The following is a 22,700-nucleotide window of genomic DNA, read 5'->3' as shown; positions in this document are numbered from 1 at the left end:
GCTGCAGTCTCTGAAATAGCATTTGATGCTCAATGGTGTTGAATGCAGCACTAGGATCTAACAAGATGAGTACAGAGACAAGTCTTTCGTCTGATGCAATTAGGTCATTTAGCCTTGCACTTCTGCTCAGGGGCCGCCATCCATCTCTCCCTCACTGCATCATATGACTGCTTCACTTCCTTAACTGAGTAGAACTGCACATTGACTTTGCATTAGCGCTGGGATGGGACTCAGTCAAACTACTGGCTGTGGTAAAAAGGATTTCTCTCATCTTGCTGAAGACAGCTCCCGACTGGGCTGCTCTGTGTTGAATTAGCTATGACTGAGAAAATCTTTTACATTCGCAAGTCTCAGATGCACATTGAAACCACTTAAAGACAGTCGCTGTTGTTGTTCGTTCCAAAACACCATTGTTGTGTAACTGTTTTGAACTGACCCTGCCTGTGAAAAGTCATAATGTACGTCAAGATTCGAGTCAGCAACAACAGCAGTTTGTGCAAATGACGAACCTGGCTTTAGACTTCTTGGAAACATATGAAACTTGAACCAGTCAGCTCCTTTTTGGACATGTAAATAATAATGCCTCTCACTCTGAGGATGTACTTGAGCAAAATATGGATCTCCTCTCACCTGACCTCTTTCCAGCCAATCATGATGGTGTTGGTTATGATGTTGATGTACGTGACTTGTGAGGAGGATCTTGAACTTTCCAAGCAAAGATTTTTAGATACATGTTTGGTCAAATTATGCATTTACAATTTATTCTCGTGGTTATGACTCATGTACAATAACTTTCCTCAAAACATGATAATTAGAAGCCTCTGGTACCATAGTCTTACATTTCCCAAGTGGCCAACGCTGGCCACTTGGGAAATGTCAACAGTCTGTTGTGCTGACTGGATCCAATTGGTGGCTTAGTCATCAGGCTAGTCCAGCCTAAGAATAGTAAGAGGCACTGCTGGGTGATTATGACAAGACTGTGGCTTGACTAATGTTGGCCCTCAGAAAAGAAACTACCAGATAAAGTATCGTCACCTCTATAATATTTTTCCATAACATGTCTGTGGCTAAGATTCATCATAGCTGTTGTACTTGCTGCTGATTGATTCAATCAAATGTTACCGTCCTGCCCAGAAGTAGATACAATTGTAGCTTATAAACCCAACATCAGTCTGTAAGCTACGGAACGGAAGCCAAGAAGGATGTAGGGCAGGAATTTTTGGGCTGTTTACATGAAAATGATTTGATTTGCTTCATAATACCTGTACATGCATGCTATATGTTAAAAGTCAGTGGGCTATACCAGTAATTGATGCTTTTTACCAGCAGGAAATGATACAACTATACACTGTTAATTAGAAATTTGTATTATAGTCGTCATATACATTAGGTACATCCCTAGCTTATTGGGAGCAGTGGGCTGCTGAGAAGTGCCCGGGGAACGGTTAGGGGTTTAATGTCTTGCTCAGGGACACTTCAGCACAGGACTCGTAGCAGCCAAGGATCGAACCGCCGACCTTGCGGTTACCGGACGACCCTCTCTACCACGGCCGCCCCTAGCGCTGTTAGCACCGTTAGCTATGAGAGCCGTCGAGAAGCAATGGAAATCCTCCCAATCGCTGATATTGCGCCTTTAAAAGGTGAGACAACAGAGGATGAATGTGCTTTGCACTCCAAATTGTTTGAACAAAATATTCTTACAAAATGAAAATAAATGGTGGTACTTGCGGCAAAGATAGCATGGAAACTCTTGTCTATCCAAGTCTTTGTGCAACACACGAAAAAATACTCTTTGGATTCACAAAGGCATTCATATATTTAGACCATTCAAAAAATAAATAAAGAACTGTGATTATCCATGGTGCATTGAGTGGAATTTCCAAAAGAGAACACAGGGATAAATGTGTGATTTCTGATAAAGGGTGTCTGTTTAGAAAGGAACAAAAAGTGGATTTTAGATAGAAACAAGAGGGACTCTTTCACTGTTGGCAGGGAGTAAAGTGAGGGCACGTCTGTCTGTCAGTGGCCTCATTCCTGTTACTGTTTGTTTTTATAACTACTGAAAAAAGGAGTTTCTCCAGTTCAGCAAAAACAATCTGTAACCTTTGAAAGACATATTTGGCTTTTTCTAATATTTACAATAAGCTTAGCTCACCTTACCAGCTCACTTTAAAGCAAGTCAAATAGTTTAGAAGGGAGCAACAGATCACCGGTGCCCTGACTCACCCATCATAGCGCTCTGATCGTTCCTCTGCAGGTTCAAACAAAAGTCAACACTAAATCAACAGAGTTTGACGTCAGTGGTGACAGCCTGTAAACGGTAAAAATGCACATGTGATACATTTAGCCTGCAGGCCAAAGTCAGTCGGAACAGTCGTTGTGGAACTCATGCAACTTTTACGACACTCTAGATCAACATTCATCACAATCCTGCGCTGGTGGGAGTCTCCCTGTGAATAAGGACTGAGCACACATTGGATGGAGGTAGTCGGTGTGGAGGGACAGGGATCGTTACTGCTCTCGAACTCGCTTGCTACCACTGCACATCAACTTATAAATTAAACTGTAAATGCTGACTGCACGACGGCGCGTTTGTTTCTTTTGCACATGCGGATCAGTTCAAGACCATTACCAGTTCACACAGGAATCTGATCTTGGCTGATGTTTTGAACAGCCAAAGAAAAAAATAAAATCTTAGCAATAAATCCTTTGAAGCGTGAACGTAACTCCTCATGTAGCATCTTGTAAGCCAGAGGGATATGACCACATTTGTATTTGTATTCCTCCAGACTCCAAACTATTCGCTGGTTTATTTATTTAGTTACATTTTCTCATGAGAACTATATCAAAAAGTCAAAAACCCAACTCATAATTTTGTTCCAAATTTGAGAAAGAGACAAAGAGACAAAGCTGTCAGAAGAGGCCTTTTGGCAGTTTGAACTGTGCTGCAGTGTAGAAATAAGTTATTTTTTTGTTGCAGAGTTTCATGCCTGATGGCACTTCAGCCAAGCATATCTTGCCAAGCATAGGCACCGCACTGCAGTTTGAAGTAATTATTTTTAATAGTCTGACATTTAAGCAGTAACAGATGTACTGCATGCCGGATGCTGCAATGGCTAACAATAAATGATATGATGAAAAGATGATTTCACTGCCGGGGAGGCCTCTTGTCCCTGTACAGTCTGTTCTTTCATCATCCGTCCACCCATCACGTGATCAGATTTTGACAATGCTTCAAGGAATGATACATCCATCCACTGTTCTCCAGAACTGTAGCTGGCTCAGAGGACATAGGCACTTAATTACCAGGAAATGCCTGAAACATATAAATCAATATATAAAGCCTACAAACTGGGCACGGGTCTGTTACCATACTAGACAAATAAAAAATGATTTCTAAAAGTATACATACACACATATAAATGAATGGTTTACTTCACATGAGGAAATGAGAAGACTGTGTCTTGCCAGCATATCTGAACAATAGCTTTCTAACCGACACATGACAATTAATTGGAGAAACCACATAAGTGCACCAGAAAGTGAGACACTGTGATAACTGCTGTCACCAGGAGGCTATTGTTCAGACGTGCTGGCAGAGACTCGTCTTTTTTCGACTTCGTCTGATTATATTAGCAGTGGTTATGGTACATGGCTAATCCATGCTGCTTTTACACTCCGTTATTCGTGAGCTACCTTCAGATTTGAGGCCCAGCTCTCTGACGGGACAGACATTGAGTCCATGCAGCTTTAAGATGGTCTGAAAATATGATATTTCCCCTCCGTCATTCTGGGTCATCTCCTGGAGGGTTTGACTGCAGGAGAAAGTTTACTGGGTGAAGGTGTAACTCTCCAACATCAGGGTGCCAGACATCCTACCAGCTCCATTTACAGTTGGAACAATTATTTTCTTCTGTTTGTTTGCTTGCTTGTTTATTTTGTCTCCAGGGAACTCCGTGTAGCTCCGAAATTTGCATATTCCCTTTCCTTTAAAAGAATGCCAAAAGCCAGGCCTTGTTCCACCTACACTGGACACCACCTAAATGATGATTTTCTCTTGTAAACAAACCCTGTCCTTTAGTTGATGACTAAGTGTGACATGAGGTTACACCCTCACAAACTGTGAGGGTGTTTAAACTGTTTAATGTGCTGTTGTTGTAACTCGAATAAACACATTTCTCATGCCATATAAAAATCCAGGCCTGAAGACATCTACTGCCAGTATAGATGGGACAGCTGTGGCTCATAGAGTGGATAGAGAGTCGGTTCGATTCTCGGCTCCTCCTGTCTGCAAGTGTCCTTTAACGAGAGCCTGGACATTTTACAGCAGCCCACTGCTCCTGAAATGCTTAGGAAGTTTATATACACAGCTCAAATGTCATGTACGTATTTGACAATTAAAACCAAGTTTACGTTTAATATACATTAATTGTTTTCACTATGTATAACATATACATTTTTGTTAAATAAAACAACCTGAACTATCCCTTTTTTAAGTAGAATCATCCTGTCCATTGGAAGAAATGATGTATGGCTCAGAAATGAACAGCAGTAATCAGGCTCGTGTTCATATGAAATTAAGACCCAGATGTCTGACAGACTATTTTAAAATATGGCACTTGTTTCACGAAGATAATTCTACATTCTTCTGACACATGTGGCCTCTGTTCTTTTTTATTGTTTTCATCCTCCTACAGTTTGATCAAATCAACAAGTACTATGTGAACTATGTCACATCTGTATATGTATGTTCAAAAATTGAATCCAAATTTAACATTTCATTACCAATAAACCAAATAAATACTTGTCTTCGTTGTCACTCTTGATGTCAATGCAGCTGTTATGGGAGGGGTTGGGAACTTCATTAGCAATCATTTGTGTGTACCAGTTACGCAACAGTCTGAACACAAAACAGCAGAATAAATCATTTTCCCTGGTTAGCTCGAGTAGCCTGAAAGAACGTTTTTAAAGGAATAAAGATATTCAAAGGAAGTGTTTTGGTAAATTTACATTCCTTGCATAATACAAACGCTATCAATCTTAAATCCTAATTAATAATTGGAGTAATTATTCATTCCCGCATCCAAAACTAACGTGGGGTGGGACTCGCTTTTAGGCCGCACAAATGAAAAGCAGGCAAGAGTTGTGTTTGTCTTAACTCAATATAATCCCAAACAGACGTTGTTTTTGTTTTGCTGCTTTTCCACCATATAATGAAATAGAGGAGGCACTGCTTGAATATATGACAGACACAAAGCAGGAACCCCTGATGTACAGATAAATCGTATTTTTGATCACACAGCCATGTCACTTAAGACTTTGTATACATGTGTTTGTGTGTTTTAATGATGTAGTCGTCATTTTCTGGGAAATTTATGTTCTTTCTCATAGAAATGACTTTTCACAGCCCAGTTTCCAAGAATAAATGTTTCTGCAAACCATGGATTCATTTTAATGTATAAGTTTTGCCCTCTGTTAGAGCAAGGGATGTAGTATATCTAGCAGCCATTATTAAAAGTTATGTGGTATAATAACCAGTATATCAAGCAAGAAAGTCCACAAAGTACAGGTGGGAGGGGTGATGGACAAACACAGAACTTTCACCAAAGAGGCCGCTGTTTGTGTCCCTTGCGAACCCCAAATAAACATTGACCTTACTCATTTAACGTTGTTTTGCATGTCGCTGTTTTGCGCATTACGCGCCGTTGTTTTACGCGCCTTTACGCGCCGTTGTTTTACGCAACTTTGCAAATGGTCTCACATCAAATTGGGGACGGATCCACTGAGTTATCGGGAGGATCAGAAGCACTCCTGATGTGATCATCAGGCTGGTTACTGTGGGCTATAATAACATTATTGAGCCTTTATGCCACTGAGCAGATAGAGATGTGTTGAAGGTTAAAGTGTCTGCTCAACCTGATAAATACAAATAAAACACGTTTTCTCACTCATCCCTATTGATATGCAGTATACCCACGCAAATACACCCAGGTTTGATTAGTTTTTCACATATTCAAGTTTATTATTCCCAAAACAGTGGAGGAGAATTTTGTTTTTAGTGCTTTAAGCAACAAATACAGGTATTTACTCAGGAGAAATGTGTCTCTCCAGAAACAATGTCCCATGTAAACAGGATAGTCTTCAGACCTAACTGTCAACAGTTTTCATTGGAAATAACTACTTTCACTGAAAAAAATGAGTTTTTGGCCTTGTAATTATTACCTCGATTATTTTTGTAAATTTTACAAGAAATTATCATTTCAGTGCTTTTACTTTAAAATATCACCTTTTACTTAATGTGTTACTTGGTATTTGTTTGTAATTATGTATCCTCATTTTTATAAGTAAATTGTACTCATTCACACCAAGTAATATCTACTAAACTACTGTATTGAATGCACTACCTGACACAACAAAGTAAAATGTACTTGGGTAATACGAGTAAAACCTGGCAACCTATAGCGCGTACTCGGGGTGACGTCAGAGGAGATTTCGCGCTCCTTTCGTCAACGAGACGACGGAACAGCAGAACCTGAACAAGGACGGCAGCGTTTCACCTGAGGAGAGGAACTTCATGGACGGGAGCCATTGGGGTAGGTTATATATTTAATTAATGCTCTACGTTGCTGTTGAGCCTTCGGTCAAGTCTGTGTTTGAGTTGTGAACACTGAAGAGTAGCGAACTGGTCAGTTTAGCGTGCTAGCTAGTTAGGCTATCATGCTAGCTAACTTGGGGCAGCATTGCAGACATGGCTCACGGCGCTACATTTTGTGGCTGTTTTTGGTGGTTTTGGTCGCGACTTTACAGGGTTCTCCCTTGAAAAGTTGTTGGCCTGGGGACACGGTGCTCGACCGGCTGCGCTCCGTCGACGTGGGGGGGAGGGGGGCTGAATTACTTCGGTTAAGTGAAGCCCACTTCTGCCACACAGGTGCTTTGCTGTGCTGAGTCACGCACACAGCGCGCTTTCTCTCGGACATCCTCAAGTGCAGCCGAGGTCGAATGAGGGAAATGTGCTAAAAAATATCCCATATGTGGTGGAATTAGTGACTTTAGAGCGAGTCTAATACACTTAACATTATTTTGTCACTATCATATTCTGACATTTTTACAGTAACTTATATTTCTGTCATCAGTTTTAAACTTGTCTCTATCCAATGTGGTGTCCTTGATGATGAAGGCTTTGGGCATGAAACAAGGTGCCAGTACTGTGTTGAGTTAGTGTCGCATATCAACATGACCAGACCTGCTGTGTATCTCAGTATTAACCTTATGTTGGCTTGTTTATGTGCTGTTTTTGTGTGGGGATAAAACATGCTATCAATATGAAGATTTAAGCCAAATTCAGATTTAATGTTGTGTGTTCATATTTTAACATAATTTCTTTATATATTTCACAGAATATTAAAGGACGTTCACTCTCAGCAAGTTGACATCAACAGTTGACACAAGGTAAAATCAACTTAGTACTGTTATAGTTTAATTAGCTTGACATATACATTTGAAGTCGTAGTTTGTTGCTGCTCAATAGTACATTATACTGGGAGGACTACTGCATTAATTGTTTTAGGTACCTCATCTTGATCATGTTGTTTTTTATTGTCTTTTGTTTCAGATCAATGAGGAGTTCAGAAGAATAACCACAGTTCATCTGGAGCGAACCTTTTTGTCGAAATTGGAGAATTGCACTACCAACTTTCTGGAGATACTTGGGACAAAGGGCGGAGTTGCAGGAACCAAGACCCATGCTGGAATCACCCAGCCTGGTAAAGTTTGGATATCATATATTGATATTATATAAAATTGTGTTGGGCTCATATACACTGAGAATGACGCATTTGAACACTTTAAATATTTTTGTTAGTTTCCCCCACTATTGTCCTTTTTTGAGAACACATCAGACTCGAAGACGTAAAAGTGAACATTAGTAAATTTGAATTTCAAAGATGTCATTGAAGAGGACTATGCTCAACATGTCATGAAGATCCTTGTCATCCATGGAAATGCAACACAGAAAGGCTTCACTCCTGACAATCGTGTTCGTCGTCATCGAGGGAAAAGAGGTTCTTGATGACTGTCAAAGTGTGGCAAAGGCCCGCCTTCTGCTCATGGGCTATATCTGTATATCCAAGTGTTGTCCAGCAATACCCATCGTTTCAAATTAAAAGTTTGTTAAATGACTAAACGTTTGTGTTCTTAAATTTCTTATTGGCAGCACTGATTTAGAAATGTTTTGTCTGGCAATGCCAACCAGATTATATATGTTGGTATTTGTGTGTCTGTCAGCAGTGACCTCTTTCACCAGTTAACAAGTAAAGCTGCTGTAGTTTAAAAGAAGATGTTTCATGTTTTGTAGAAGCCTTATGTTAAGACAATTTTATTAAATAACTAGCCCAGTTTAAAAAATGCAACATTCATATTTGAATAGTTGTGTAGAGTAGTAGTAGATAAAAGATATATTGTGTAAATATTACTTAATATTTCTCAATTAAAAAAGTAAAGAAAAGCTAGTTAAATATACATGAAACACCTAATTGAGTTTTACTGGGGTTTTGTAATTAGATGCAAAGGTAGCCTGAGTAAAGATTACTATAAAAGGCTAAGTACATTTTATGTCTAAGGGAGACATTTGCAAGTAAAAGTTACTTGCAAATTCTGGATAAAAAACAATTCTTACTAGTAAGTAAACTTAACTTGAGAATTCCTGAGTGAAAATTACTTGGAATTTCTGAGTGAAAATTGTTACCTAGCTTTTTTCAAGTAAATGTCACTTATTTATTTTTTTCAGTGATAAAAACGTTCACATATTTCGAGAAACAAAATAAGATATAAAGACTAAAGATGGATTGGTCCAATCTTTTCAGTGTGGGAACATAGAGCTATGCGATCACTTCTCGTATAAATGTGGCAGTTAATCTTCGTCGAGGACTTCTTGAACTTTCCGACAGCGTGTCTTCAGAGTTTGATATCTTTTCAGAGAGTAGAATGTTATTTTGGCTGATTTTCAATTTGAGTGTCAGTGTGTTTTTGTTGGTGTGGAGCTGTGTCACATTATCAAACACAGCGGTTAGTTGTTTATTTGTAAAGGTAACATGAACTTCCCCTCTGTTCTTCCAATAGCCACGGACTTGTGTAAGTCTCAGGCTGGAAGTGAGTCTCATCCTGCTCACAAACACTTCCTCTGAGGAAAGAGCTGCCTTGTTGCAGCTCAATTAAAGGGGAATGGGTCGGGTTGATGTCATAACCTAAACAGGCAGTCTTTTATTATACCCAGAAATGTCAAAGTAAAAACCCAGATTGTTGTCTTAACACAGAAAATCTTTTAATATGCTTTTTAAATGTGATGTCTGCTCTTCCCTGAGCTCCATATGAATTTAATGTAAAGGAGACATACGGCTCTTGCTGCAGAGCTGTTTCTTCACTCCTCATTCCAGCGATTGAATTGGCTGAAATATTTCAGTCACTTTGTGTCTGTTGCAGGCGCTTTGCCTGCGAGCTCGGTGTCCTGAAGGGGTTTGGTCTAAAAAACGGTCTAAGATGAAAATGAGCCGACAGTCAGAATCTGACAGAAGTTGACATGTTGAAATGACAAAGTTTTTGACCCTCGAGCAAAATTCTTTCTGTAATTCTCTAAAGGAATTACAACAAGCCGCACAAATCTTCTTAAAACAAGTTTCCACATGCAACAGTTGACGTGTGAGAGTGGTTGTGTCACAATCAGGCTTTGCCTTGGGTGTTTTGTGTGTGGTTTTCTGTAGCTCCTCACTTCCTTCACCTGTCCCTAATCAGTTCATTCAGTGCACCTCTCAGTCACACTCTCCCTCATCAGCACAACTCTCCTCACCTGTTCTAGTCACTATTTAAACCCCTGTCTTTCACTCACTCACCGCCAGATCATTGCTTTTGTTTCCTACCTACCTGCCCGTTTTGCTCTTCCTAGTCCCGGTTTCCCAGTCTGTCTGCCCTGCCGGATTTCCCCCCTTGTCTCGTCCTTGGATTACCTGTTTTTGTTTCGTGAGTTATTAAAACCCTTTTGCTCACTACTCTGACTGTCTGCATTTGAGTCCTCATTATGTCCCGTGACAGCTGTGTGAATGCAAAAAGATGAAACAAAAAAAGGGACAAAATGGCGCTAAAGATTGACAAAATTCAAATGTAATCATGATTTTATTTTTTGTCTTGAGGTAGCACACATCAAGCTCACTGTTAGTCCGCAAACTTTACTTTTTTTTGGTGTCTTGATTTATGATTTTACTTTTTGAATGTTGGATGTTAAAGCACCCTAAAAACATGTCTGTTTCTGTTGACTTTTTGTCTTTTTTCAGTGGGTTATACACTTCTCATTCTTCTTAATCTTTTGCCATTGTTTTCATATACTGTCTTCCCTCTTTGAAAATATATTAAGTTTGTATGTTTAACAGCATTTTACACCCGGCTGCCATATAAATAGAATCAATCCCTTTGTGGATTTGCATTAAGTTGTATCTGTTTTGCCCTCGGACAACAAGCCTGGACCCGTAACTGTTTACTGTGAGGAACCATGGCAGGGCAAATGTCTCTTATATTCAAGCTACTTTTCATTGTTATTTAAATATGAAATCATTGCGCTGTTCGGGATTGCCTGCTAAAGTTTGATTGGCTATAGTCAGATGGCTGAGGGGACAATTTTGTTTTTCATGCTGTTGGGTTGTCAAAAGTCCTCTTAATGGATGTTATTTTGCATGAAGGGTTTGCAAATTAAAGTGATTCTTTGCACATGGAGAACAAAAGGCTCCATACAATGGCTCAACCAGACTGACAATTGAAAGGGGAGAAAGAGACGGAGATCCCGCTGAGCACAAGAATAGAAGAAATCAGCAGTCGTCAGATTTAAGTAGGAACAGATTCCTGTTTGTGTCTAGTGCACGATATAAAGAGCTGGATTATTAACAGGTGTGTTGCTTAGGCAAAGCTATTCTATAAACATCATAATAGGAATAGAAAGTTAGTGTAGGGTTTTGAACTAGATCACAGAATATCAGCTGAACATAGGCTACATGGATTGACAACATTGACAACGTTTTAATGAAATGGATTGTATGGATGTATTTCACAAGTGTTATGACCATTTTGGCAAGGTCGTCATTGTAAATGAGAAAATATTTGTATTATTGTACAAATAATCGGCTGTTTAGTCTTCCAGTTTTATTTTGCTTTCATTCAAGTGAGTCACAGCGCCCCCTCTGGGTGGCAACGTCACGTCACGTGAAGGCGACCGTCGTTAATTGCCTCTCGTGAAAGGAGGCCAGGTGAAACTACGTCCTTTTAATTAGGCTGCATTAATACGAACCAGAAGACTGTGAAGTGGATGTCATCTGATGTAAATCCCTAAAGAAGAAGACGGGGAATGAACAGGACGTTTGAAGTTGAGTTAAAACTGTCAAAACTTTCAGCAATGTGGAGTTTAAACAAACCAGAATTAGATAATTGTAGAGAGACTCAGCCAGGTGGAGACGACAAATGCCCGGATGTAAAGCGCCGCTCCTCCAGTGAAGGTAAGGATAAAGGCCTCTTCAGATAGCGTGACCCGACACTGTATTTATAGCCCGTCTGTTGTGGCTCTTCTGGTGATTAATGCCGGCTGTGGCTTTGTCTGTGATGTACTGGCTGTTCATTTGTTGACGTTGTAGTGTGCCGGGTTTGTCTGCATGCTGAAGCTCATTGCCTGCTGTAAACACAGTCATAGGGACAGTCTGCTGGGGCTCTGAATGCACCTCCACAATGGAGTTTTTCTCAGTGTGATTGAGCTGTGATCTGGTTCCGTTTTGTTTCTAAGCTGGAACATGTTCGGCACATGAGACCAGTGTGCAAGGCATGTATTCTATACCGAAGTAGTTTGTAATGTGGACACAACAATCTGTTAAATGAAGATTGATTCCAAATGTAAACACAACAAAAGCATGCAAGTTTTGCAATGCTGTATTGTTCACACACACAGGTTGTGTTGTACACACGTTTTTGTTTTAACTATTTTTGGAGTCCTGTGGGAAGTTTGGAGGTGTTTCTATTATTTTGTCCTCATCATTTACATTAATAAGGGAACTAAATATTAGAAATAAACTGGCAACTTGTGTATTTTTTTTATATGACAAGAATATAGGTAAAGCTCTCGGACATCCAATCAGGGAACATGTATTTTTCTGCAAATTTGACGATCTTTTGACGAATCAGCAAAACTCTAAAACAATAGGTGGAAATCTTAAAAAGAAAATTGCTAAATGTTCCAAAAAGCATCAATCAATCACTGACTGACTTATTTACTGAGCTATGACTCCTTTCCAGTTGAATTCATTTAATTTAGTGAATAACAGATGAAGCTTTGTACAGTACTTCTATGCTCCTAAGGCGCATCATTGCCTGTCAGCCTGCACATGCTTACCACCAACCAAGTTTTATCTGAAACCCTCAAACAGCTTTTTGAAGAAAAAAACGTTCACGAGGATAGAAAACACAACATTCTGAGTTTAGAGAAAACGGAGCAAACCGTTTGTGACGAGTAATGAAGCACTCACACATCCCGTCTTTCCTCACTGCTGCTCTTGTGTTTGAAAGGCATGACTGCAGATGTGCTCGGTTTGTCGGTCTTGACAGATTTTGTGTCTAAACTACTGTACGCATAATCTAATGGAGACTTTACATTGGACTACATCAGCACATATTGCAGAGTCGTGCTTCACTCTGACACACACTCGCACGACTCCGGCTCAGCACAGCGTGAGACTCATGGCAGCGAGAACAAAAAGATCCAAAGTGTGGCTACGTTCTACTCCAGATGCTGAGAACTCTCGTTGTCACAAATTCAATAAAAACCCCTCACGAGTAACAGAGGTAATACTGGCAAAACATGTGCTGACCATGCAGAACATAAATCTGCAGAAATGCACAGTCAACTATTTGGCGAGCAGCCGTCCGTCCTCGTCCACTGCAGGTAACATCATTGTTTAGCTGTGAATGTATTTTAAGGATTTTTGGAACTTCTTGTATTGCTGCTTAAGAAAGACAGTGTTTACATACAAGAACAATAAAGCAATGTTGATTATTTTATTTAATTGCGTTTTTGACTCACAATATAATCAAGAAGAACAGATGAGCAGTATCGATAATAAACCCCAACGATACCCATCCCTATTAATGAGTATTTCTGAGGTGGCGATGTGAATCACTCTCCAGGGCCCTTTCTCTGCTGAACACATTGTTGGAGGGCCTGCTCTCTCTATGGGCCCCTCAACAACAGGGGCCCCAGTGCAGTCTATCCGTATGCCTGAGGGAAGGATTATCACCGGGGCAAAAGAAAGTAACTCATTATTGATTACCTTTATGATATCGTCTTATCAATTTCTGCATCTTCCCGTGCGTGTTTAAGTTTTCTGTGATTTCTAGTTTCATGTGATTCAGTGAGACGGACTATTGGGCCCCAAGCAAGTTCATCGATATTCCACTCTGTGATTTATAAAGTCACATGGTCAGGGAAGATTGTTCCACTGCGTTTCCACTCCAAAGTACTGATGTACTTAATGATCACAGCACGGTGACAGAGAGAAACACTTTGCTGACTCGTGTGTTTTGTCTCAAATAAATGTCTAACAGCTTCCAAAAAGTGTGCGTCTCTAAATAAAGCACCCGTCAGTGTGCAGGAGCCACATGCCAGTGGACATTCTTTTGTAATATTCTGATAACATCTGCAAAAAGTATCTAGTGATATGATGCAGATTTTTTTATGCGTTGTAGGAAATTTGGGTTTAGAAGTGTTTTAAGAAATCATAATAGAAGTGTTTAATGATTCATAATTAAGAAATCATAATTAGAAGTGTTTTGGAATACATAATTAGAAGATTCATAATTGTAGAAGTGATTTATAGTTAGAAGTGTATCTTAGTAGCACCTTTATATCTGTTTGTGAAACTTGTGAAGTTTTTGCCAAAAGTTGCAAATCCATATCTTTATATAGAATGTTTATCATAGAAGTGTTAAGCCATAAAAGACAGTCATTGAATGTATTAAACTGTGAAGAATAGCCAAGGGAAAGTCAGACTTCTAGACAGACATTTGCAGGTTGTGCCCGCGCGAGGGTTTTCGGAAGCCTGACGCCAGGAGGAGGCAACCGAAATTAGCCAATAGGAATTAAGATGGACAAAAGGGAGGGGATTTCAAACTGTAAGGGGAAGTGCTGGAAAGGAATTCACTCTCTTTCTTCTCGGCTCTCAGCCTGGAAACATCTGTGTTTCCAGGCTGAGTCGCGAGTGAATAGCTTTTCCGCGCGGATCATATATTATACATTCTGTTAGTAGTGTACTTCATTCTGTAATTGTATAAGCTTCAGTAGGATTAAATACATTCTAATTGTAAACCAGTTTAGGGTAGATTTATTAAGAAGCAACTCTACTGTAAAACAGTGGAGCGTGCTCTCCGGCCTTCTCTCGGTGGGGAAGATTTCAGCCTCCACAAATTTGGCAACCCCAGAAGGGACACTCTCGCCAGAAGCAGCGTGGGCTGGAGGACAGCGTTCGCCATCGACACCTTCGGGGCCCACAAACACAGAGGTCAGCAGAACCTTTTTAATAAAATCTGTATAGGTAGCTTATAGGACAATTTAGCGAAGGTGTTCGAGGGCTGGCGTTGCTAAAGGCTAACGCTGCTGGGAGCTGACGAGAAGCGGACACCTGTGTCTTTGTCATAATCTTCTTGAGCTTCAGTTGTTGTTTTTGTTGTGTGCGCTCACTTACAAATATATAATGCTTAAATAATATAAATGAAAAAATAAATAATGAAAATAAAAATACATGATGAATTTAAATGCATGAATAAAAAATATATAAATGTAATAAATGAATAATTAAAATAACTATTTTCCCGTTTTATCTCTGGTAGCATCCCACATCGGACGTTTAAACCAGAACTCTGCTGTTGGGGTGCGTCCTCCGGCCTCAGAAAGCATGCTCACAGATCTTTGCGTTGCAGTGGGAAGTCTACCACCTCGGGTCAGACGTAGCCGAGCACCCAGGTGCCAAACCTGGCTCGAGAGGGGACAAGGTGAGAAGTCATGTTGGCTCAAGGACTTAAAAGACCTTTTGGTTGGCAGACTTCATTGACACTTGAAGGATCAATCGCTCGCCGTTCGAAAATATACTTATCTGCCTTGTTTGCCGTGCGCCTCATCAATGAGCTACGAATGTGCCAGGGTCAAAGGTACCAGGCCAAGTAAATACACAGGGGGGGGGGGGGGGGGGACGACAACAGTGTCCTTTCACCAGACAAACAAAACTACTGTTTGAGGGTTGCTGGGAAACTGAACGGCAGACCTCCAGCAGACGCCCTACCGGCTACCCACAGGGACCTGAGAGGGCTCCTAACATCCATGTCAGGCTTGAATCAGTCTTTGTAAAAATGACCCAATGCTAAATGAAATTGAGTAATATTTGTATAAACCCTGAAAGCTTTCTTTTATCTCCCGTTTTCATTTGGAAGCTGACGTACGACTGCATAGCAACTTGATTACTCAAAATACGGGGTGACTTAAAGTGCCAACCATATTTTCAGTTTCGGCTTGGCAACCACATAGTGGTTAGTGTTGAGCCCTGCTGTCAATAAGCTAAATGATAGTCCTGATTGAAGTCACAGCCTCAATATCTGCCATTCATTCTGTCCTCGTCACTCTGCTGATGTGACCCTGCGCCTGCAGGCACCGCTGGGAGAGGGAAGAGGCTCTGGTTTGTCTCAGCCAGCAGCTGAGTTACAAGAATTTTTACGAGAAATATTAAGATATGTGGCAAAATGAGCTAAACAGTCAGACACCATACACACAGCTTTTGTTTTAGTTCGTTTGTAACAACACTCTACTACTGGATGAGAAACTGCGGACAGAGCAGATTTAAATATAGTTCCATTGATAAAGCAGAAAATCTAGAGACTGCACTCTTTCTTCAAGTCTGTTAAGATATAAAAGATTATTTGTAGGCTTAATGTAAGTCCTATGTTGGCTGCGGTGAAGAGACGTGAACACATCTTTTCACATATTCACTGTTTTTATTATTTAAAACGTTTTTTTTTTTTCAGATATTCTTTATTGCTGAGATCCAGCTTGCTCAGCAATTCCGTTCACTAATAACTCCAAACAGCATGGCTGTAACTACTAACTCTTAAAAAAGTCACAATACATTTACATTATGGGCCAGGCATCTCTCCCAATATACCTCATTCTCATTCTCATTTGGAGCCAATAAACCCATTTATTTTGAAAAGATATTAATAAATACTTTCTTAAGATATGGTCCCTTACCCTGCCAATGGAGGGAACATTAGTAGAACCATGTTTTGTTTGGAGTTTACCTTTTTAATTTTGTAATACCGTGATATAGTACAGTCACCGCAAAAACACCAACTAAAATACAGTGATTCTAGGTCATATCGGTCACTCGTGCCATCTAGTGGTTCTTCTTCTTGTTGTTGTTGAACAGTTTGTTTGGTGAAAAACCGTTCCCACCACACTCAACTTTTCTGAAATGACATATCGAATGATTTTCCACACTCAGTCAGTGAGGATGTACAAGCGAGAATGTGTCAAACCTTCCACGTTTCATCTCTGCTATAACAGTCCAGGTAGGCTACGTTTTCCACATCTGTCTGCCAATACACCGGATGTGGTAGTTGTCAATGAAGAGTCTCAAAGTGTTTTTTTAGAGGTGGCCTGCCCCTTTGATTCTTTATGAAACGCCTTTATGAAAAAGGCCATTAAACACCAACCATCCCTAAATACCATCTGAGAGCCGGGTTATCGCTGCAGACTACTTGTTTTCTTGTTCGGCAGCCTACACTCACAGGGTAATGATGTGCTTCCTAACTGTGTGCAAAGTTTGTGGAAGGCCATTTCCTAAGTCAACATGACAACGCCCTCGAGCACAAAGCCAGGTCCTTCAAGAAACTATTCTCACAGTTTGGTGGAGAAAAAGTTGACATGCCTGCACAGAGCCGTGACCTCACCTCCATCCAACAACTTTTTTATCACCCAAAATCAGTGGCTGATCTCACTGATGCTCTTGTGGCTGAATGGGTTCCAACATCCTGTGGAAGGCCTGACGCCGGAAGAGTGGGGTTTATTATAGCAGTAATGTGTAATGTTCAGGTGTCCACAACATACTGTGCTGTGGTCCATGTAGTGTAAATCTGAACGACAGAAGGTCAGGTAGTGTTTTTGTATGATCATTGAAGCGCACAAATGTACAGTATGCAATAGCCAGACCATAGACTGCTTTAAAGTAAAAGGTCATATTTTAAAGTTGATCCTAGAACCAGCTGGAAGCTAGGGCCGTGACGGTGAAGCAATAATGAATGGCTCAATAGTGTGAATAGCGCTAATACTTTTTTAGTGCTATTACGTATATTGTTGACTTTTAAATGACAAAGATGGCAGTCTTAAAGCTAATTAAAGACTTGGGATGTATGGTTGGTCTCAGTGGTATTTGTGTATTTGTACCGCCCCTCCTCCATTGTGACTGGTCGGCTGTGTAAAAAGTGACAGTGAGCGCAGCATTTCACCCAAATTCAAAACAATTTGATCCTTGGCGACCAGAAAAAACACTGAATGTGCAGCGCTCAGCGCAGAACAGACGCGTAGCCCATTGCCAAGAATTCAACAAAGGAAAAATGTGCAACTATTTTTTTTTGCCGGTTGCTTGACATCCTCTGCAGTTGGCTTGTCAAAAGCGCGGGATTGCAATGTTACGGTTATTGCAACAGCCCGAATGGAAGCCAATTCAAATGGGCTAAAATGCAAGTTACGGGATCTCTGTCATTTGTTCTGGTTTGGAGTTAGTCCTTTCAGTTGGATATGTGCTGTTCGGACAAGTAAACAAAGATTTACAGTAGTCAAAACGGTATCAGCCATTCATGTAGCGATCAGTGCCTCTCTATCTGAAAGCTGCTGGGTGAGATTTCTGCTAGGCCTCCAAAATCCTTCATCCAAAAATGGCCTAAACAGAGCCTTGCAGGTATCAGAGGCACATCTGTTGTCATAGGTGCACATTGATTTGTCAGTATTTGTCCTATAAAGTCATTTTTGCCCTCAAATGAATATTTTTCTGCACTCCAGAGGCAGGAAGTGTGTGTGCTCTACAGGCAGCTGGGCACCTATTTAATGCAGTTATCTGATACCTGAGATTTAGTTTACCAGGACTTCAGTACTTTTGTGGAGGCCCTCCATGTCATTTGTTGGAGCCCCCCCCCTATAGTCTTCTATTTTGAGACAAAGCAGAGACGGTGACTTTGAAAAGACGCCAGCAATTCTCTGTTTGTTGATTAGCTCAAGGCTCAACATTTGACAGGCACATTCTTAAAAGCCACTCGTGGTGCAACGGACCGGTTCGGATCGGATCACGGATAAGACCACAGATCGGATCATATAAATATAGTTTTTAAAGATCCCTGATCACGTTTTTTTTGCCGCCGACACTAATTGCCGATCACTGATGATCCATATTGGCAGATACAGATCCCTTTGTTGTTTGAATGTACAGCTGGTCTACAAGGATCCAGGCTGGTTTTTTTTGTTGCCATCGTCCAAAACAAATAAAGACGCCAGCAACTGTCTGTTTGTTGAATAGCTCAAGGCTGACGTTTGACACCCACATTCTTAAAAGCCTTACACTTGTGGTGCAACGGACCATAAAACTCACGGTTTGGATCGTATCACAGATCAGAGTCACAGATCGGATCAGCACAAAAGAATAAAGGGAGCAAATATAATTTTTAAAGATCCCTGATCACATTTATTTTGCCGCTGATACTAATTGCCGATTATTGATGATTCATATTGGATACTGATCCCTTTTTTTTGTTTGATTATACAGCTGGTCTACAAAGCTCCGGACTGTTTTTCTTTTTTTGCCACCGTCCCAAAAAATGATTTCAAACGCTCTGAAGTTGGTAAACCATCAAATATTCTTAATGTTATCCTTTGACTTTATGATAGTAATTCATAGTGTTTCTTCATAAAAACACCCAATTCAAATGATAAGGAAATAAAAGATTGTATTTTTATGGATTAAAATAAATCTTGTCAGTAGTATTAATGATGTATAATAATGTGCTTAAAGCTCGTGTTAGGAAGTTAAACAGATCATAATTCATCTCTAATATCCATTTATGTTGTTGTGAAAACGTCTCCTTCAAACCGGATTTATTCAAGTTCAACACTACATTATACAAGATTACATGTGAACACATCATAACCTTATGATTTACCTTCGCCCAAAACTCATTTTCCCAGAGCCTGAAGGCATCATAATGTAAGTGAAGTGAACCTTCGTTACCGGTCCTTACTAGCTCTCCTCCTGTTGATTTGAACACGGATTGGTTGTTTACAATGTAATGTTATCAGAAATCTGCAAACAGAAAAGCATAATGCTGATGTCCTGATCGCATATTTTACTGAATATTGGCGGATAACGGGCGTCAGTAAAACTTTATTTCACACTGTGATGGTTAAACTGTGTAAGCGTTGTCGATTCTTCTTTGGCTGGTCCCTGTTGGTTCCTAAACATGAGACAGTACGGTGGCTAGTGGGACTCTTGTTTACTTCATAGCGTACCTTTCTGGTGTGGTGGTGTTAGCTATTGCTGCTGTGTGAGCACGACGAGTGATGATTGCAGACGTAATCCACAGATCGGGTGGGACGGGTCATAAAAACAAACAAAGGCTGGAGGACGTGGCAAGCGCGGCGTTCACAGTTTGTGTGCTTTAGACTCTAAAGTTTAGAGTGCTGTGTTGTTCCACACTGGAACATTAAGATGAGAAACAAAGGTTGTGACAGGAATACACATAAAAAGCTCAGTTGCAATCTTCCTGTGCACATTCTCTTATAGAAATGTCCTAGGATCCTGACATACAAGTGCGTTTGGGTTGGTCCAAACACACTTGCAGCACACATTTACTGTGAGAGGACATCTTTGAGTCCTCACCTCGATTACAAACATTTCGTCTTACTGTCTCAGATGTGCTCAATGAATGCGTCCTTTTAGTTGCCTGCTGTGTGGACTGGTGCAGTGAAATTAACGGCTGAGACCAGAGACCAGCCACAGCGTTGTCTCCTCAAGAGTTTTGGACTGTAAAACTAAATAACCAATTTTAAAACCCATAAAACATATTGATCAATTTCTACAAACCTCGGGGCCATGACTCTTTCCTGGAATACATCCCAGTCCATCACGAGAACCTCCTCGTTCCATTCTAGGAAAGACGTTACTAAAGAGCGGATTTGCTCATGAATCTGCTCTCCAGGTTTTCAACCAGCAGGGCGACATTATTCATTCACTTGAAAGGAAGGTCTAGAACTTTTACAATTAAATATGAATAAACATACATTAATTACATCTATCATTCAGACATCAATAATAATTGTAATGTCAATGTTATAAATGTAACTTTGAGCTACTCGGTACAGCCCAAGTTATGATTAGTTTGCATTAGTTGAGTGGCCTTCCTGGTGTAGCACCATGTGTCTGCAGACATTTCTTTGTTAATCGGCCTTGTGAGCGCAGGCAATGGCATTGATCGGCCTGATTAATCGCTCAGACGATTCTACGGCCTATCAATACTCCAGGATGTGATTTACACCAACATCTCTATCAAACAATCTCAGCTGCGGCTCGGCCCTCTTATTGCACATTTCATTAGACTTGGCGCCTAGAAAACATGCGCTATTCAATACCTTTGGCATGTCAACGACCACCTACTCATAGAACGGAGACATATTTGTTTTTCCTAATGGGAAGGTGCTCCCACCACGGGGGGAAATACGACATAAATACAGCCTCTGCTCATTCCAGAACCTCCCAGGCTCTTATTGCTTCTTTTATCTGTAATTCAGGGCGGCTCTTCGGGCTTATGGGGTCCTGCGGGATCATCCATTTCACAAACTTGTCGTCGTTACTTCTGCTTGTTGTATTTACCTACTTGAGTTCTCTTAAAAGGACCATCCCTCCGATAGATTTAGGAGAAAAGACTTTCAAGAATTGAGGCCAGATGTTTTTTGATTGGGATTGGGTCTGAGCTGACGCTTTGTTGGCCTCTTGTAATCCCGATCACCAACAAATCCACCTGAACTCTGCTCATATGACCTGCCTCACTCCCAGAAGGCTGCCCTTGATGGGTCTCCTGGCTGATTCCCGATGTTCCCTCGAGGTTTTTGGTACTTTGCTCCACATGTCCAGTGAATGCCTGCCCGTTACTCCTTTTTGGAACGTGACATTAATGCCGCCTGTCCACATGTGGCACACAGAACTAAAGGTCGCTTAAGGCTGACTCTATTGAACCAAGGATGTGTCATTTGGGAACTTCGGCACCTCCGTCCTCGCTGGGAAGAGAAGGGACGCTAGTGAGGGAAGCGAGGAGACGGGTTAGCATAATGAAAAGCACCGCTGATCATATTCCTGTTCTGCAGCTGTTGGTCCGGGGCTGAGAGGAGGGAGTGAGGCTTTGGCCTGCTCTCATTCTGCTCTTAGCGTTTGTTTGCTGTTACTTCCTGTGGCTTGTGTTACATTGTTTTTTATTAGAGGTGTGAATCTTCACCGGCCTCACGATTCCATTGCGATTTCAACATAAAATTTTTGATGGATCTCGATATATCACATCCTCAGTTTTCTATACTAGTGCCGCCCACAGGAAGCGCGTGTGTAAGCGCCGCTCTCTGTGAATCACAAGCAATCCTGCGTGGATGCAGAATCGTTAACGTCCGCCTCGCGATGCATCTTAGTGTCGGGGAAATTTCCACACCTTTTGGAACACGCCCGGAATGACGAGCCGTGCACTTGATGCAACATTTCCCTGTACGCTTATCTCCCGATCGGGCTGCATGAAAGACGCATTGTTCAACACTGCCACTCCCTCTTTCGTCTTCGTCCCGACACATACGATTACCCCTTCACCAACTGCTCAGTAGTGTAAACCAATCCATGGAAATTGACAAAGGACAGGGAGATAGTTTAACTTCATTCACAGATTTGTTTGGCGCACATCTGTTTTCTTATTAAAAACTTTAATTTTCTGTGGGCCAGACGCTTTCATGATGACTCTTTGAACTGTGAAGCAGTTTTGTGGTATTTGTTTGCTCCTGGCACCTCCTCAAAGTTTCACGGAATTTTTGTCACGTGACTGTTGACGAGTCAGTCATGTCTTAGTTGTGCAGAATATGCTTTTCAAAGCATCTGGTTAAAGCAAACTGTTTATTTGGGGCGATGTTTTAAATGAGACGTTTTTTGACGAAATAGCACAATTTGTAAGCTTTGCTTTGGTTGTTTTTTATGACGTAAGCGTTTGTCGCAGATGTGTTCAAGAACTGTCAGAAAGATGAAAATCTGACATTTTTTACAGCTTCCGGCTATGATAAACAGTTTAGATTTTTTGTTCAGAGGATCAGCTCACCAAAATGACGAAACCTTTGCTTTTTAGCCATGCAGGTAGCTTTATATATCCAGGCTTTTAAATACCCATCTCTGAGATTTATGCATCCATCCCAACACAATGGAGGCATTGCAAAAATCTCATGTAAATAACTCACCCAAATGGGTCTTGAAAGAATCGACCGGTTCTGTCTTAAACAGTGCTCATTGTCTGTTGTGTGGATGATCCAGAGTGATGGAGGTACTGATTTGTTGCTGTTAAGATTGTTTCGT

General features: G+C 40.8%; 1 long non-coding RNA gene across 2 annotated transcripts; it reads left to right on the top strand.

Moving 5' to 3' along the window:
* Positions 1-6,485: 6,485 nt before the first annotated feature.
* LOC142948121 (uncharacterized) lies at positions 6,486-8,105 on the top strand. 2 transcript variants are annotated; one of them, XR_012953438.1, is made up of 4 exons: positions 6,486-6,593; positions 7,398-7,449; positions 7,613-7,763; positions 7,944-8,105. It is a non-coding gene; the product is annotated as an uncharacterized LOC142948121 (long non-coding RNA). The 2 variants fall into 2 exon arrangements; XR_012953437.1 differs by having other exon boundaries at positions 7,613-8,105.
* Positions 8,106-22,700: the final 14,595 nt, after the last annotated feature.

This window comes from Anarhichas minor, unplaced genomic scaffold (genome assembly GCF_050575085.1).
Source record: "Anarhichas minor isolate MPS153535 unplaced genomic scaffold, ASM5057508v1 ptg000011l, whole genome shotgun sequence".
Taxonomy (NCBI): domain Eukaryota; kingdom Metazoa; phylum Chordata; class Actinopteri; order Perciformes; family Anarhichadidae; genus Anarhichas; species Anarhichas minor.
This window is presented reverse-complemented; position numbering and strand designations above follow the sequence as displayed.